The sequence below is a fragment of the Bubalus bubalis genome, chromosome 6, assembly GCF_019923935.1.
Source record: "Bubalus bubalis isolate 160015118507 breed Murrah chromosome 6, NDDB_SH_1, whole genome shotgun sequence".
NCBI lineage: Eukaryota > Metazoa > Chordata > Mammalia > Artiodactyla > Bovidae > Bubalus > Bubalus bubalis.
The window spans coordinates 56,765,772-56,784,708 of record NC_059162.1 but is presented as its reverse complement, the minus strand read 5'-3'; the positions used below and the strand labels follow the sequence as shown (position 1 = coordinate 56,784,708).

Genomic DNA, 18,937 nt, shown 5'->3' with positions numbered 1-18,937 from the left:
TATTTTGAGTTTGGGGTCCCATCCTGGAAACTCAACATAAATGTATGTAATTTATTTACTCTTCTATATTATTCTAACATCTACCATTAGGGTTACTGTCATGACAATCTTTTGAAATTAACTGTCAAGTGAAAACAAGTTCGATAAAAGTAATTGAAAGTTAGAAGGTGGAAGCTAAGATTATTGTACTGACATGTTCTGAAAGTTCAGTTCAGCCTTTCAGTCTTGTCTGACTCTTTGCAACCACATGGACTACAGCTCACCAGACTTCCCTGTCCATCACCAACTCCCGGGGCTTGCTCAGACTCATATCCATTGAATCGGTGATGCCATCCAACCAGCTCATCCTCTGTCGTCCCTTTCTTCTCCTACCTTCAATCTTTCCCAGCATCAGGGTCTTTTCTAATGAGTCAGTTCTTCGCTTCAGGTAGCCAAAGTGTTGAAACTTCAGCTTCAACATCAGAATATTCCAATGAATATTCAGGACTGATTTCCTTTAGGATGGATTGGTTTGATCTCCTTGCAGTCCAAGGGACTCTCAAGAGTCTTCCTAACACCACAGTTCAAAAGCATCAATTCTTCGGCACTCAGCTTTCTTTATGGTCCAACTCTCACATTCATACATGACTACTGGAAAAACCATAGCTTTGACTCGACGGACCTCTGTTGGCAAAGTAATGTCGCTGCTTTTTAATATGCTATCTAGGTTGGTCTTCACTTTCCTTCCAAGGAGTAAGCGTCTTTTAATTTCATGGCTGTAGTCACTATCTGCAGTGATTTTGGAGCCCAAGAAAATAAAATTTGTCACTGTTTCCGTTGTTTCCACCTCTGTTTGCACGAAGTGATGGTACTGGATGCCATGATCTTAGTTTTCTGAATGTTGAGTTTTAAGCCAACTTTTTCACTCTGCTCTTTCACTTTGATCAAAAGGCTCTTTAGTTCCTCTTTGCTTTCTGCTGTAGGGTGGTGTCATCTGCTTATCTGAGGTTATTGATATTTCTCCCAGCAATCTTGATTCCAGCTTGTGCTTCATCCAGCCTGGCATTTTGCATGATGTACTCTGCATATAAGTTAAGTAAGCAGGGTGACAATATACAGCCTTGACGTACTCCTTTCCCAAATTTGAACCAGTCCATTGTTCCATGTCCAGTTCTAACTATTGCTTCTTGACCTACATACGAATTTCTCAGGAGGCAGGACAGGTGGTCTGGTATTCCCATCTCTTGAAGAATTTTCCAGTTTGTAGTGATCCACACAGTCAAAGGCTTTGGCATAGGCAATAAAGCAGAAGTAGATTTTTTTCTGGAACTTTCTTGCTTTTTCGATGATCTTACAGATGGTGACAATTTGGTCTCTGGTTCCTCTGCCTTTTCTAAATCCAGCTTGAACATCTGGAAGTTCTCAGTTCATGTACTGTTGAAGCCTGCTTGGAGAATTATGACCATTACTTTGCTAGCATGTGAGATGAATGCAATTGTGTGGTAGTTTGAACATTCTTTGGCGTTGCCTTTCTTTGGGATAGGAATGAAAACTTACCTTTTCCAGTCCTGTGGCCACTGCTGAGTTTTCCAAATTTGCTGACATATTGAGTGCAGCACTTTAACAGCATCATCTTTTAGGATTGCAACTCAGCAGTGAGTTGCAGTTTTGGAGTTCTCGCAGGAGAAGATGAGCACACATCCTTCTACTCTGCCATCTTGTGCTCACTTCATGTTCTGGAACATCTGGTAAAAATTAGGGCTAGAAAAGGTCATAGAGATTATCTAACCCTAACCCTCCATTTTATAAATAAGGAAAAATTCTGTTGAAAGGTGTCAGCGAAACATGTTGGGAAAAAAAGTTTCAATAAAGACTTCAGTGCTCATTATTGTTCTTAAGCATCTGAAAAATTCTGTAACTTAATGTACCAGTTGTTATTAGAATATTTTTTATGGCCAAAGAAAAGAGACCAGCTAAATGTTCATCATTAAGATTGACTGAATAAATTATGATATGTCTACACTGAAATGCCTTGCTGCTTAAAATTAAAAAAAGGAACAAGGAAGATCTCTATGTGGGAAAATCTTTAAGATATATTTACATTTAAAAGAAACAAAGGCAAGGTATATATTCTAATATTGGTGTCAAAGAGAGGTATTTAGTTGTTTTAGCTTGTATATGCATAAAATGATCTCTGAAAGGATAACAAATAATAGTGGTTACATATTGTGAAGGGTGGAAATTGGGTGGATGGATACAGGACCTCTTGAGACTTTTTGTTGCACAGTCTTTTGAAAAATACTTATTTATGTTTGAATCACTTGGATATATTGCTTTTTTCCTTTCCTAGTAATGTATAAATTTAACATAATTCCAGTTACATACAGTTGTAAATTGTTTTTAATTTTCTGATGGAAGGAATATTTGGTAAAAATCATGAACCTTTTTTTAACCCTCATGGCAAAAAAGTGTACAGTATATTATTTTTAATTATAATTGTTAACTATAAGCATAATTTTACACCTGATCTCTCCTAGGACTTTTTTTTTTAATCTTGTGTAACTGAAATAAGACTTATTGAACAGTGGCTCCCCATTTCCTCTTCCTCGAATTCCCTGGCAACCACCATTCTCTTTTCCTTTCTACCAGTTTGACTACTTTAGATACCTCATGTGAGTGGAATCATGTAGTGTTTGTCCTTTTGTGACTGTTTGTCCTTTATTTTATTTAGTGTAACATCCTCCGGGTTCATCCATGTTGTCACATATGACAGGATTTCCTTTTTTCATGGCTAAATAGTCTTCCTGTGTGGGTGGGTTTTGGTGCGTGTTTATCACACAAAATCTGTTTTTCTGTCTTTGGACATTCGGGTTGTTTCTACCTCTTGGGCATTGTGAATCATGTTGCAATGATCATGGGAGTACAGATGTCTTTTTTTCCATCCTGATTTCAATTCCTTTGGATAAATACCCAGAAATGGGGTTGGTGGAACATACAGTGTTTCCGTATTTCTCGAGCAACCTCAATACTGTTTTCCATAAGTGGCTACATCACCAACAGAGCACAAGAGTTCCATTTTCTCCACATCTTCATCAACACTTATTATTTTATAGATTTTTTTTTTCTTCATAATGTTTATTCTATCAGGTGTGGATACCTCATTGTGGCTTTGACTTCCTTTTCCCTCATGATGAATAATGTTGAATGTCTTTTCCTATACCTGTTGGTAATTTATATGTCTTTTTCGGAAAAATGTGTACTCAAGTCCTTTGCCCATTTTGTATTTTTGGTGTTGAGTTATAGGAGTTCCTTATAAATTATGGGTAATAATTCCTTATCAGATATATGGTTTACAAATACTTCCCCCTATTCTATGTTATTTTCCTTTGCTGTGTGGAAGCTTTTTAGTTTGATGTCGTCCTGCTTGTCTCTTTCTGTTTTTGGTGCCTGTGCTTTTGCTATTATATACAAGAAGTCATTGCCAAGACCTATGTTTTTTTCTAGGAGTCTTATGCTTTTAATTCTTATATTGAAGTCTCTAATCCATTTTGAGTTGCTATTTCTTTTTATAGCACTTATTTTAAAAATAGGCATGGAAAGTCCATTTTCTTTTTATGATGCTTTTAATATTTTGGGGTAGTTAGATTTTTAGCTATGCTAAATAGAGAGGAAATGCTCTCTTGCATTGCCCACTAAACACATAAGAGTTTTTCTTGCAAAACAAATTAACTTCCTGATAAAGAGAGTTTGTATACTATTTAGTTTTGCTGGAGTATAAAGATGGTAAATATATTGAAATTATGTATTTATGTAGTCATCACTGCATAGATTCAAATGGGCTATATTTTATAATACCATATGTTTGGTAATATGTTAAATAAAATACTGTGTAAAAAGTATATGATTAATAGGAATTTCCTTCCCAGATTTTTTTTTAAAGCTTAATGCCACATGAAAAATTAAATGACTACATGGTTGCTAAAAGCAAGTCCAAAATGTGCTGTCTTCATGGTGGCCATTTAAACTGAAGGTGGAGGAATTCCTTGGTGGCCAAAAAAAAAAAGGAAGATTAAGAGGAATCATGTTATTATTTTATTCTCCTCCTCCTCGCCCCCCTTCAAGATTAAATTTTGCCCATGGAATAGCAGACCTGTTTTGTATAAGGGTATGCATGTAACAAATTTTTCCATATAGAAAACAGTTCCATTAATTATGTCATCAACTCAAAATATGCTAAAAGAGAAAGAAGTGATATGAGAAAGGCAGTATCTTCATGATAATTTAAGTACCGTTTTGTGAAGAAACAGGCTGATGGTAAGGGATAACCTAGATCTGTATCCTTAGAATTAATTCTATTTCCCATTGATGATTCTGCGTAGAAAGCAAGAAATTCTGAAAATCTGAGAACTCTTACTGAACTGTTAAGATTAGCCTTGTATATAGTCTATGTGGTTAATTTATAGGTGACTCTAAGTAAAACCTTTAATTTGAACCATTTTATGAGATCAAATAAAAGTGCTTAAATGACTGATTTAATCAACAAAATTTTTATTCTAAATTTATTGAGATTCATTTTTTTCCCTCCTATTCGAAGAACCAACTAACAGCAATTTGGTGTTTACTATATCCTAAAGTAGTCAGATGTATAAGTAAATAAAGACATCTTCTGTGTTGTTAGTCTGTATCCTGCTTTGTGTGTGATCACTTGGAACCAAAATGATATCCTTCTCATTGAAAAAAGTGGATGTGTATGTTTATATGCATAAAAACTGCTTTTAAAATAGGGTGTTATGAAATGTATCAGGTCTTTGTTTCTATGTACAGCTTTAATATCTATCAACAAATGTGTATATATAGCCACAAAATGCATGAATGGAAATATATTTCTTTAAATTTTAGCTGGTGACTGTATTTGTGCTATAATACATTCTGTGAGAATAAATTTCTTTGGATTCCAAAAGTAATATTTATTTTAGAAAACTTGGAAATAGCTGAAAAGCACTCTTGTATTTTTAAGTCTTAGAGCAACTTAGGTAAAATGCTTTAAAATTTATGTAGCACCATTGTAAATTGGGCTTAGAAAAGATCTTTGGTAAACAATCAATAGGCAAAAACACTTAGCAGGAGAAGCGGTATTAATAGCACTATTCAGTCATATAATTTTGAAATGTGGCATTGCTTTTGTTATATGCAACTAGAACTAAGAAAATAAAGAGCAGTTAAAGTCATTGCCCATGTTTTTGGACGTTACAGCTCTACTTGTTCTTAGCTTTCTAGTTGACAACATTATCATTGCTGTCATCTTTATTGTATTTATTTTATTGATTCCCTAGAATGCAAACTTAGAAAAGCAGGAGCTAGATACCAGGCATGAAATTTCAGAATATACTTCTGTCTTACAGAAGCGAGAAGTGTTTTTGAAGCTGCATCTAAAAATCTCCACGTAGGTAATTGTTTTTACTGTTCTCCTTTGAAATGGGAAATACTTTGATAATTGCCAAAGGTTGTTATTTGAGTAGCAGCAATCTTTTGGTTGTCTTAGTCTCTCTAAGAAGCTATTTGTATAGATTTGAATAAGCTGAGGTAATAAATCAGAATAAAGAGAAATAATAGGTCAGGTCAGGCCTTTTTTTTAAGGAAACAATTATTTATTGCCTGTGGCATCTTCATCAGGAATCCAATTTGTAGCTCTCCTTAATCCATATTGTCTTTGATTCCTGTTGTTCAACACAAGACGGGAAATGAGTGACTTTTTTTGCCCCTCAGTACAGATAGACATCAATATGTATATCCTTGGTGTGTGTACTTTTCAAAGCCTGTACCAGCTGCAACTGTTCCAAATAAAAGTTTTCAATAATAGGGGAAAACTATCATGTTTGTAAAGTTAAGGAAAAAAAGGCAATATATGAAAGTGTTCATGTTATGATCACTGTTTAAAAAGTATGGAAAAAAGACAGTAAAGAAATGTTTGCAGATATTCATAGGGTTACATTTGGATGGTGAGATTATATGTTATTTTTCCTCTTCTTTCTAATGCTATAAATCTGTCTTTTCCAGGAGTTTGTTAGCTTTTCCATTAAATAAAAGTGAATTCAAAAGGCTCTAGGGGAACCCTTTTTATACAATAAGATTAAGCCCCTATTTTCTGTTTGATACATGTGAGAATTATACCTTAATTATTTTAAGTCAAAATATATGTGTGCATTTGTTTAAATATGGGTCTACTTATAAGAGTTTTAGAAAGCACATCTGAAATAATTTATATCCACTTTGGGCTTCTATAAAATGTAGTAAAGAAAATTTAAGATGTTTACAATCTAGATCTCTAGATTTTTTTTCTTCAAGTCTTTTGTGTTGTCTTGTTAATATCTGATCTAAGAGCAATTTCTGCTGGGTCTTCCCAGTCTTCCAGCTTGATTTTTACAAAAGCAGCAACTCACTCGTTTTTTGCATGCATGTATCATTGATTTATGCAATTACACTATTAAATATAACTGGTGTAAAATAATTTGGGAACAAACAGTTGACTGAAAGGTGAACTTTATGAAACTAACACCTTTGTTGTTCATTACTCTCTATATTATATTAATGTTATACAGTATATATTCATTGTGGGGGAGGTAGACAAGGTCTGGCTTTTTTAACTTAGTGTGATGATATTGAGATTTATACATGGTGTATATATATGAATAAGTCTTTCCTTTTTATTGAGTAGTAAACCATTGTATGAATACACCTCCATTTGTTTAGTCATTTACTTCCTGATGGACATATTGGTGTTTCCCATAAAGGTGAATGTTTGGACATGACTTAAATGAATATTTATGTTGTTATTTATTTTCCTTGGGTAAATACCTAGGCGTGGAATGACTAGGTTTTATTGTTAGATGTATGTTTAGCTTTTTAAAAAACTGTCAAACTTTTCTAGAGTGGTGGTCCTCTTTTGTATTCCCACCAGCAGTTCATAAACATTCCGGTTTCTACACATTCTTGTGAAGATGTGGTATCATCAGTTTCTAATTTTTGCCATTCTATATGTGTGGTATGTCATTGTGCTTTTAATAATTTTCCATAATGACGAGGAATTTCGAACATCTTTTTGCATTGTTATCTGCATTCTGCAGTTCTTCTTTGAGGAAGTGTAGAAGTCTTTTATCCATTAAAAAATTACATTGGTTGTTTTCTATATATACTAGATGCAAGGCTTTTCTTTGCCATATATTTTGTAAATATGATCTCCCATTCTGTGGCTTTCCTTCTGATTTTTGTGTCTTTTAATTTCAGTGAAGTTGAGTATATTGATTTTTGCTTTTATAGTTCTTGTGGTTTTTTTTGGTCAAACCCAAGATTGCTAGGATTATGTTTCCCTTAGAAGTTTTATTATTTTAGTTCCTACATTTAGGTCTATGATCCATTTTGAATTCCTTCTTGAGCATGATACAAGGTAAGATAGAAGGTTCCTTTTAATTTTTTTAAATATATGGCTATCAAGCTATTCTGATACCTTTTTTGAAAAAAAATGATAGGCTCTATTAAATTGTCATTACTAAATAACTTTGTCAAAAATCAATTGAGCATATATGTGTGGTTATATTTCTGGATTTACTCTTCTGTTTTGATTTCGATGTTTGTCTTTACTCCAGCATCATACCATTTTGATTACTGTAACTTGATAATAAGTCTTGAGATAAAGTAGTAGAAATCCTCCAGTTCTGTTCTTTAGTAAAATTGCTTTGGCTATTTTAGATCCTTTGCATTTGTATAAAGATTATAGAATTATACCAGATATATATACCAAAAAAGCCTGCTAGGTTTTGAAAGGAATTTTATGACATCTATATGTACATTTGGGGAGAATTGCCTCTTAACAGTTCACCTGTGAACATGATATTCTTTTCTATTTAGGTCTTATTTACTTTTTTTTCTCTGCACTGTTGTATAATTTTTACTGTAGAGGTCTTGCATATCTTTTTGAGAATTTGTCCTTGTTAAAATACTGTTTCAAGTGGTCTTTAAATTTTCTAAAATTTCTGATTAGTATATAGAAATAAGATAATTTGTGTATACTGATTTTTTTATTCTGCAGTCTTGCTAAACTCAAATAACTCTAGTAGGTTTTCTGTACACTTTGTAGGGGTTTCTACACAGACAAGCATGCTGTGATAAAAGACAGCTTTACTTCTTGCTCCCTAATCTGTGTGCCTTATTAATTACTTTTTCTTTCCTTACTGAATTGGCTAAAGTTTGTAGGCCAGTGTTGCACAAAAGAGATGAGAGGAGACATTTTTGCCTTATTTCCATTCTTAGGGGAAAACATATAGATAGTCTTTCCATAAAGAATGATGTTGGCTGTGGATTTTTTAAAGATATTGTATTATCATTCTGAGGAAGTTTTCTCCTATTCCTAGTTTGCTGAGATTTTTATCATGAATGGGTATTGGATTTTGTTGAATATTTTCTTTGTATATATTAAGGTGGTTTTTCTTTTTTTAGCTTGTTAATATGGTGAATTTCATTGACTTTTGAATGTTAAACCAACCATATGTTTCTGAGATAAACTATATGGATGATAATTACCTTTCTATATATTGTATTCACCTCTCTAAATTTTTTTAACTTTTGCCTCTGTGTTCATAAGGGATTTGATCCCTACTGTTGTAATATCTGTCTCATTTTGGTATCAGAGTAAGGCTGGCTGCATAGAATGGGTTTGGAAGTGTTCTCTTCAGTTTTCTTTGAGTGTGTGTGGACTGGTATTTTTCTTTAATGTTTGATAAAATTTTCTAGTGAAGCCACCTGGGCCTATTGTTTTTTCTGTGGGAAGCCTTTTTTACTTTGTTTTGTGTGGGGTTTTTATCTTCAAATTTAATTTCTTTAGTATATAAAAGGTTATTCAGTTTAGTTATCTATTCTTGAGTGAGCTTTGTTAGTTTTTGATTTTCAAGGGATTAGGCCATTTCTTCTAAGTTGTCGAGTATATTGGCATAGAATTGTATAATATACCCCCATTTTCTGTAGTGCCTTCCCCTTTTTCCTGATATTCATAATTGGGTCTTTTCTCTTTTTTTTTTTGTATTTAGCTATCAGATCAGATCAGTCGCTCAGTCGTGTCCGACTCTTTGTGACCCCATGAATCACAGCACGCCAGGCCTCCCTGTCCTGTATTTAGCTATAGGTTTATCAATTTGTATTGTATTTGCTCAAACAACCAGCTTTGGTTTTATTGATTTTTCTCTGTGTTGTTTTTATGTTTTCTATTTCAGGGATTTCTGCTTTTGTTTACTCTTCTATTTTCTTAGGGTGAGGCCTAATCCATTGATACTGACCGTCTATTCTAATATAATCATATCATAGTATTAGTTTTTCTTTAAGTACTGCTTTAGTTATGTCTTACAAATTTTGGTATATTTCATGTTTATTAGGTTCAGAATGCTTTTCTAATTTCCTTTTAGATTTTTCCTTTGTCCTGTAGGTGGTTGTTGTTTAGTCTCCCAGTCGTGTCTGGCTCTGCATCCCATGGACTGCAGCATGCCAGGACTCCCTGTCCCTAACTGTCTCCTGGAGTTTGCCCAAGTTCATGTTCATTGCATTGGTAATGCTGTCCAGCAATCTTATCCTCTGACACCCATCCTCTGACACCCTCTTCTCCTGCCCTCAATCTTTCCCAGCATCAGGGTCTTTTCCAATGAGTCAGTCATCTGTTCCCATCAGATGACCAAAATGCTCGAGTTTCAGCTTTGGCATCAGTCCTTCCAGTGAATATTCAGGGTTGATCTACCTTAAAATTGACTGATTTGATCTCCTTGCTGTCCAAGGAACTTTCAGGAGTCTTTATGGATCACTGCCTGTGGCAAAGAGGCTTACATAACTCAGTGAAGCTCTGAACTATGCTGTGCAGGGCCACCCAAGATGGATGGGTCATAGCAGAGAGTTCTGACAAATGTGAAGGCAAACCACCCCAATATACTTGCCCGAACCTCATGAACTGTGTAAAAGGTCCTAAGGATTACTTGAAGCATATTATTTAGTCCAAATGTTTGTGGGCTTTTAAAATGTCTTTTCTGTTATTGATCGTTTAATTCTGGAGTAATCAGGGAGGATACTTTGTATGATTTGAATCTTTCACATATATTAAGTATTGTTTTATGACTCATAAACTTGCACTTAAAAAGAATTTACATCAGTCTTCTCTATTGTTCTATAAAGGCCAGTTGACCCAAATTAATTGATAGTATTGTTCAAGTTTTCTGTATCTTTACTGATTTTTGACTATGTATTCAATTAGTTATTGAGAGAATGATGGTGATATCACTGATTGTACCTGTGGATTTGTCTGTTTTGAGTTTTTTGTGTGGTTTGAAATTCTCTTATAGATGCACAAATATTTAAGATTGTTATTCTGTTGACCTCTTTATTATTATGAAATAATCTTTTTTATTCCTAGAAATATTTTTTTTCTCTGAAATCCATTTAGTGTTTAATATGGTCAGTCCAGTTTTCTTTTGAATTTTGTTAACATGATATATTTTCCCCCATTTTTTAAGTTCATTTATTTCTTTCATCTTAAAATGAGTTTTTTGTAGGCAGGATATAGTTGAATCATACTTTCTCTATCCAGTCTGAAAATCTCTGTCTTTTCATTGGGGTGTATAGGTCATTTACTCTTAATGTGCAAATATTAATTTTTGTAGTTATAAATAAGGATTTAAGAACTATAATTATCACATCTTATAATGTAGCATTGTTCCTAAATTTTAATTTTCCTTAAACTACCTTGTTTTTAGACTCATTATTTCCAGTTTATGTTAGGCCACCCCCCGCCCCTCCGCCAAAAAAAAAGCCAAAATGGAGAAACTAACTGGAACTCAGTAAGAAATACAGTGGCCTCCAAAGATGAGAAATGATGCTATGGGGAATTCGTCCATAATATCTTAGTTATGTATGAAATGGAGAATGATACCTATAGAGTCATAAACCAGAGTTAACAAAAATGTATTAACTAGGTTCCAGTGTTGTTCTAGGATACCTTGTAATGTCTGCAGTTGCTTTAGCTTTCAGGTCATTGAGACTCATTTCACCCTGGGAGCTTTTTAAAAATATTTATTCCTAGTACTTTCCCAGACATGCAGAATCTATTATGCCCTGGATTCTATTTAAGATAACTTAACTCTCCTTATGACTTTTGTCTTCATCTAGGCTTGAAAATTATTTACCGTGTTATTTAACTCCTTTAATCTTCAGCTTCCCTGCTCCTTATCCTCTCTCACATAGTCTTGACACCATTAGAGGAAAAAAAACTCTGAGGATAAGATTTGACAGACCTAGAATATCAAACCTATAGGAAAAAGTGTGATATGTATGGAGCTTCAGCTTTGACCATGCTGTGTGTAACATTGATTGCTATGTTAGTAGGGTTCAAATCATCATATCACATTCTCACTTCTTTTAAAAAGGAGTTCTTTCTTAGATTGCTTAGTGAAGAACTCTTATCTTCTGTGTCCATTAATTTAATAGTACATGACACCACCCTTATGGCAGAAAGTGAAGAGGAACTAAAAAGCCTCTTGATGAAAGTGAAAGAGGAGAGTGAAAAAGTTGGCTTAAAGCTCAACATTTAGAAAACGAAGATCATGGCATTTGGTCCCATCACGCCATGGGAAATAGATGGGGAAGCAGTGGAAACAGTGTCAGACTTTATTTTTGGGGGCTCCAAAATCACTGCAGATGGTGATTGCAGCCATGAAATTAAAAGATGCTTACTCCTTGGAAGGAAAGTTATGTCCAACCTAGATAGCATATTGAAAAGCAGAGACATTACTTTGCCAACAAAGGTCCGTCTAGTCAAGGCTATGGTTTTTCCAGTAGTCATGTATGGATGTGAGAGTTGGACTGTGAAGAAAGCTGAGCACCGAAGAACTGATGCTTTTGAACTGTGGTATTGGAGAAGACTCTTGAGAGTCCCTTGGACTGCAAGGAGATCCAACCAGTCCATTCTGAAGGAGATCAGTCCTGGGTGTTCTTTGGAAGGAATGATGCTAAAGCTGAAACTCCAGTACTTTGGCCACCTCATGTGAAGAGTTGACTCATTGGAAAAGACTCTGATGCTGGGAGGGATTGAGGGCAGGAGGAGAAAGGGACGACAGAGGATGAGATGGCTGGGTGGTATCACCGACTCGATGGATATGAGTTTGAGTGAACTCCGGGAGTTGGTGATGGACAGGGAGGCCTGGCGATTCATGGGGTCGCAAAGAGTCAGACACAACTGAGCAACTGAGCTGATATTGTTTTCATTAAGCAAATTTATGTAATATCTATTCTATTCTGGGTAATGGTCATCACCATTCTTTTCCAGAAAGAAGGTAGCTTTTATGAAAAAGCTCTTCGAAGGAGATGGGACACCCACCCATCCCAGCAGAACCAATGCCATGAGTTAAAGGGTAAAACATGTCCTGACTAGAACACTCTCACAACTAGTTTCTACCAGGAAATTGAGTAGCATTATTTTCTACATATTTAAACTACTTAAAATTACTGTAAATTCCAAATTACTAGGGATACTAATTAATTAGTCACATAGAAAAAAGACTGTTATCTCCACCTGTCTTGTTAATAAACCAGTAGAAATATTCTCTAGAGTATTCATTCTCAAAGTATTCCTGGACCATCATGTCAGCATCACCTGGGAACTTGATAGAAAATTATTGGACCCTGAATTAACAACTGTAGATGGTGGGGAATCTGGAATCTGCATTTTAACAAACCCTGCAAGTCATCCTGATGCATGCTCAAATTGAAAACCACTGCTCTGAATATGATATATATCAAGCTCCAGTGAAATAGTGACAAGTTTTCAGCATCACTAATTCTCATTTTCAAACAGCTGCTGCGTAGGTTTTAGCTAATGATCTCCAAGCCCAGCTGGAGTTGATGCCTAGTTACTCCATATTCTTTTTACTTACTAGTCAGTGGAGCACCAGGTGCAGCTGTTGAAGTGTGAAAATAATTCAGCTTTGTAGACAATATTGGCATTTCTTTCTTGATTTTGAAAATGCTTTCATCTTTTTGGTATGGTGTTTATTTCAACAGTCAAAGCACATCTATTTTAATAGCAGTTTGAACCTCTGCTAGAAGTTGAGGAGGTCTCTGAATCTTCCTGCCAGTTTAATATCAAAATTAATATCTTAGTTGAATTACAAAGCTTACAAAGTAAATTTGTTGCTTGAAGGAAAACAACTGATAATACTTGTTGCCCAGTAGAAAATTTGAGAAAACTTGTGTTTGTCACTATGAGCTTCCCAATACTGAGTATTTTGATAAGATTGAGGGGGCAGTTGTATAATTAGACATATGACCTTTGGTGGATCTGTGTAACTCCATACACCAGTATTTTTTAAGTGATGGTACAAGGTAGATCAATATACTGTGTATAGAAAGTTTACTAACATGGGTTATCACTTTACAACTAGCCTTTGAGAAATAACACTTGTTGAGTTTTAGTGTAGTGTCAAACAATTATCAGAAAATATTATTAAAATAATCCTTTTCCAACTGTTGTGCATGTGTGCTCAGTCATGCGTGACTCTTTGCAGCCCCATGGACTGTAGCCCTGGGGCTCCTTTGTCCATGGGGTTTTCCAGGCAAAAAGACTGGAGCTGGTTTCCTTCTCCATTTTCCAGCTGTGAATCTGTACAAAATCTGTATGTCTGATTGCTTCATAGACTCCAACCCAAATACTATGTAGTAATATTTTGAATGGAAAAGCAGTTATGAGAATCCAGTTATCTTCCATTGTTAGACATATAAAAATAAATGCAAAAATGTTAAAAAGTCACTCTTTTTACTAAATTTTGTTTTTTGGAAAAGGGTAGTTTCACAGAATTGTCATTTTTGCTAACATGCTTTATTATTATTTTTAAATTAATAAATATTTTTAAGTTTTATAGTTTTCATTTCTCATATGATATTGGTAGATCTAACCTATACTGATGAAAACTCTTTGGAGTCCCTAATTTTTAAGTGTATAAAGAGAGGTTCTCAGCTTAATGAGTTTGAGAATTGTTAACTTTCAAGTTACAGTTCACATCCCAGTATGGTGATTAAGACACTGTGTTTTGGCCTCTGCCCACTGTCTCCTTGGAGAAGGAAATGGCAACCCACTCCAGTATTCTTGCCTGGAGAATCCCATGGACGGAAGAGCCTGAGGGGCTACAGTCCACGGGGTCACAAAGAGTCGGACATAACTGAGCGACTTGACTCACTCACTCGTCTGCCTCGTGTTTTACTTTGTCTCTACCCATTCTTTCATATTGTAAACTTATCAAGAACCACTTTTAGGATCTGAATGCATCATGCAGTATTATATGTCCAAGGGTTTTGCTCAAGTTTTTCTCTCTGCCTAGAATGCCTTTCTTTTTCTACTCAGGAGGTACTTTCTTTCTCAGTCTTCTTTGTGAATCCTTTCTTAAGCATCCCATTTATGGTATCCCCATTGCATCTTATAAAATTTTATTATAATGCCATGCCACCAAATTCTCTAGGATTAGGCTTATCTCCAGGACCAGATGAATTATAAATTAATAGATTCTTAGTAAATATTAATGGAATTAGTTAGTAAGTCTAGTGTGAGGAACTAGGTTATAAATTATCACAGTATTCTCATTACTTAAAGCATAAAGTACAGTATCAGTCTTATCATTATCTGAATTTTTGCCATAATCATAAGAGGTACATACTTAGTCTTTCTCAAGGTAGACATGAGTTTGAGCAAACTCTGGGAGATGGTGAAGGACAGGGAAGCCTGGCATGCTGCAGTCCATAGAGTTGCAGAGTCGGACATGATTGAACAAGACTGAATAAGACAGAATTATGGAAAGAGTGTGTCAGCATTCCACTCCTTCTTCTTAGTTAATTGTCACCAGCATGCTTCTATCTTTATTTTTGCTCTTTCCTACCTACCTTGTTAGAGGCTCAGTGGAGAGAATCCCTCAAAAGAATCTGTATGCTAGCAGGCAGTCTTCCCCATTGGGCTCAGTGGGTAAAGAATTTGCCTGTAATGTGGGAGGCATCAGAGACATGGGTTGGATTCCTGGGTCAGAAGTATCCAACAGAGAAAGAAATGGCAACCCGCTCCAGTATTCTTGCCTGAAAAATCCCATAGACAGAGGAGCCAGTGGGCTACAGTCTGGGGGATCAGAAAGAGTGAGACACGACTGAGCAACTAAGCACAGGTATTTACCTAGTGGTAACCGATGCCAGATGTCCTATGGTTTCCGCTCTCATCAGTGCAGAAATCCTATCTGCATCTTTTGGTGGGTCCTTGTGAAGCACCTCTGGGGCTTTTCCTCGTGGCTCAATAAAGAATCTGCCTGCAGTGTTGGAGATCTGGGTTTGATTCTTAGGTGGGGAAGATCCCCTGGAGAAGGGCTTGGCTACCTACTCCAGTATTCTTGCCTGGAGAATCCCTTGAACAGAGGAGCCTGGTACGTTACAGTCCATGGGGTCACAAAGGGTCGGACCCGAGTGAGTGACTAAAACACATGAAGCCTCTAGATGAGTACCTCTGGAGATTGATGGCTTACCTCCCGCTAAACTGCACGTATCTTTTCTTTGCACTGCTAGTTATTTAAAAAGCTCATTCCGTCTTGAGACATAGTCTATCTTGTCTTCTAGAGTGATTCTATAGAAAGGATGCCTCCTTTTCATAGTAACTTTTCAAATATTTCAAGATAACTTTAGTACATTTACGGAATTTCTCCTCTCTACTTAAGTGTACTGGGTGTTTTAAAAGCAGTTTTTTGTGTGGCATGGGTTATCTAGCTCTTTTCCATCCTGAATGTACTCTATTCTTTGTGTATGCCTGAAATGATACATAATGGTACATGTGTGACATAGATTTCCTAGGAACAGTGCCTTCCTGTGGTTTAAGACAGTAATGACTACATTTTGGTTAGGCTTTGGTATCAGATTGAAGTTTTCGGTTCTGACTCTGTTCCTCAAAACTCTTAACTAATCTGACACTACGTTTCCATATTATTACCTTATAAGTAATAGGCATAGGGTTACTTTAAGAATTAAATGAAGTAATACATGTTTAAACACATAGCAGCATTGCTTCTGGCCCATAATAAAGGCTCAATAAGTGGAACAATTGTTACTTTGATAATTATATGCTTACCAGTATAGCCTAAAATTGTCATTTTTTTTAGCTGTTTTACACTACTGTTGTTAAATAATTTTTAATTTATTTTTAATTGGAGCATAATCGCTTTACAGTGCTGTGTTGATTTCTGCCATACAACAGTTACATTGCCTACAAAGGTCCCTCTAGTCAAAGCTGTGGGTTTTCCAGTAGTCATATATGGATGTGAGAGTTGGACCATAAAGAAAGCTGAGCACTGAAGAATTGATGCTTTTGAACTGTGGTGTTAGAGAAGATTTGAGAGTCCCTTTGACTGCAGGAAGATCAAATCAGTCAATCCTAAAGGAAAGCAATCCTGAATATTCATTGGAAGGACTGATGCTGAAGCTGAAACTCCAATACTGTGGCCACCTGATGTGAAGAACTGACTCCTTGGAGAAGACCCTGATGCTGGTGAAAATTGAAAGCAGGAGGAGAAGGGGATGACAGAGGATGAGATAATTGGATGGCATCACTGCTCCATGGACATGAATTTGAGCAAGCTCTGGGAGTTGGTGATAGACAGGGAAGCCTGGTGTGCTATAGTTCATGGGTCACAAAGAGTTAGGCACGACTGAGTGACTGAACTGAATGAATACAACAGTATGGATCAGCCAGTGTACATATGTCCCCTTTTTCTTGAACCTCCCTCCCACCCCATCCCACCCCTCTAGGTTGTCACAGAACACTGTTGGTTGAATAATTTTATAATCAAATTTTACTAGTGTGTTACTTGTCAACTTAGTCACTCTGCAGGTCTTTATGGCTTCCCAAAGGATCCATCTCTATATTTTGAAACCCAGTATCTTTTCAAGGCTCAACTTATCCAGTGTATCTTTCTCCATAAGTTTTTTACCCCAATTCTTGGTTTCAGAATTAGTTTGTTCTCTGTTATGGCATTTATTTGATTTTATATAAGATGTAAATTTAAAATAAGAATAGATTACTTGAGAAGTGTATAAAAAGGTATGAGAGATGTTTGAGATGTCTTGGTAAAACTTGAGAAAAGGGAAAAGAATATTGGTTGGAATCCCCATTTCCTATCAGAATATTCATTTCAAGTGATTGAAATATGTACAGAATGAAGTCACCTCACCCATGATTTTTAACTATAACATTCTATATTTTAAAAATAGGTACTTGCAAAAAAAGTGGTGCTTTTATATAATATCCTGCTGTATTTAATTATACAACCCTACTCCTTCCTCTTATGAAATCAGATTAAATCTCAGATGACAAGTATAATGTGGAGCATAGGCTCTAGAGGCAGATTGACCTGAGACCATATCCTGACATTAGTATTCAGCTTATGATCAATTAACTTCTTTGAGAATCAGTTTCCTCATCTAGATGAGAATAATAATAATATTGCCTCTTAGGGTTGTTTTAAGAATCAAAACTTGAGATAATGCATATAAAATACTTAGCACAGAGTATGTGTATAAAGAATGATACATTTAAGACATATAGTGAGAATTCAGTGTTAGCTATTAACAATATTATATTTCATATAGGTGATTAATGCATTTTTCAGACTGGTAATATAAAGGAAGGTTGTTATAAGAATTTCACATTTTAAAATTTGTGTAATAACTGTAAAAAACCAGCCAATATAATATATATTCCTTAAACTTAGTAACCTTAGCAATAAAAAGAAAATAATTATATTGGTAGTTACCAGATTGTTGGGATATTTATCAGCTACTTTAATATTCTTACCTAATAGATCCTCTTAAGAACATTAACCAATAAGTTTTTAGTCATAATTCATTAGTGAGATGAAATTTGAGAAGAAAATTTAATTTTTATTTTGTAATATATTTTCATTAATCTTAAGAGTCAATATATAATTAATGCACAAACCTAATAAATATGTAAGCCATGTATTTACAAGGGTCTAGAAGAGCCCTTGTATATAGGGACACAGGTCTTTTACCCCTTATATATGTTTATTCATAGGTATTTTATTCTTTTCAATGTAATTGTAAATAGGATTGTTTAAGTTTTCTTTCTGATAGTTCGTTGGTAGGGTATGGAAGTGCAACTGATTTCTATATATTAATTTTGTATTCTGCAACTTTACCAGATTCATTGATAACTCAAGTATTTTTCTTTAGGGTTTTCTATGTATAGTATTATATGTCATCTGCAGTCAGTGACAGTTTTACTTTCCAATTTAGATTCCTTTTATTTTTCTTGTGTGATTGCTATGGCTATGGCTAGGATTTCTAATACTATGTTGAATAAAGGTGGAGAGAATGGGCATCCTTGTATTGTTCCTAATGTTAGAGGAAATGCTTTCAACTTTTCACTGTTGAGTATGATGTTAGCTGTGGGCTTATCATATATGGTCTTTATTATGTTGAGGTATATTCTCTATGCCCACTTTCTGGAGAGTGGTTTTTTTGTTTTGTTTTTCTAAAATCATAAACAGGTGTTGAATTTTGTCAAAACCTTTTTCTGCACCTATTGAGATGATTATATAGTTTTTATTCTTCAGTTTGGTAATGTTTATCACATTAGTTTATTTGTGGCTGTTAAACCATTCTTGCATACCTGATATGAAGTACATTTGATCATGAAGTATGATCCTTTTAATGTATTTTGTATTTGCTCTGCCAGTAATTGTTGAGGATTTTGCATCTAAGTACATCAGTGATTCTGGCCTATAATTTTATTTTCTTGTGATATCTTTATCTGGTTTTGGTATCAGGGTGTTGCTGGCCTCATAGAATGAGTTTGAAAACATTCCTTCCTCTGCAGTTTCTTGAAATAGTTTAG

At 35.1% G+C, this 18,937-nt stretch overlaps 1 protein-coding gene across 5 annotated transcripts in view; it reads left to right on the top strand.

Annotated features, from left to right (window-relative positions):
* HS2ST1 (heparan sulfate 2-O-sulfotransferase 1) overlaps positions 1-18,937 on the top strand; it is a 180,484-nt gene that overhangs the window by 114,868 nt on the left and 46,679 nt on the right. Inside the window, exon 1 of one of the 5 annotated variants that reach the window (XM_025288342.2) lies at positions 5,313-5,422. The exons of 3 other annotated variants lie outside the window; for them this stretch is intronic. The gene's annotated coding sequence lies outside the window, so the exon portion shown is untranslated. Of the gene's footprint in view, positions 1-5,312; positions 5,427-18,937 lie in introns of those variants that run through there. One more of the 5 variants, XM_044944745.1, reaches the window with a different exon arrangement.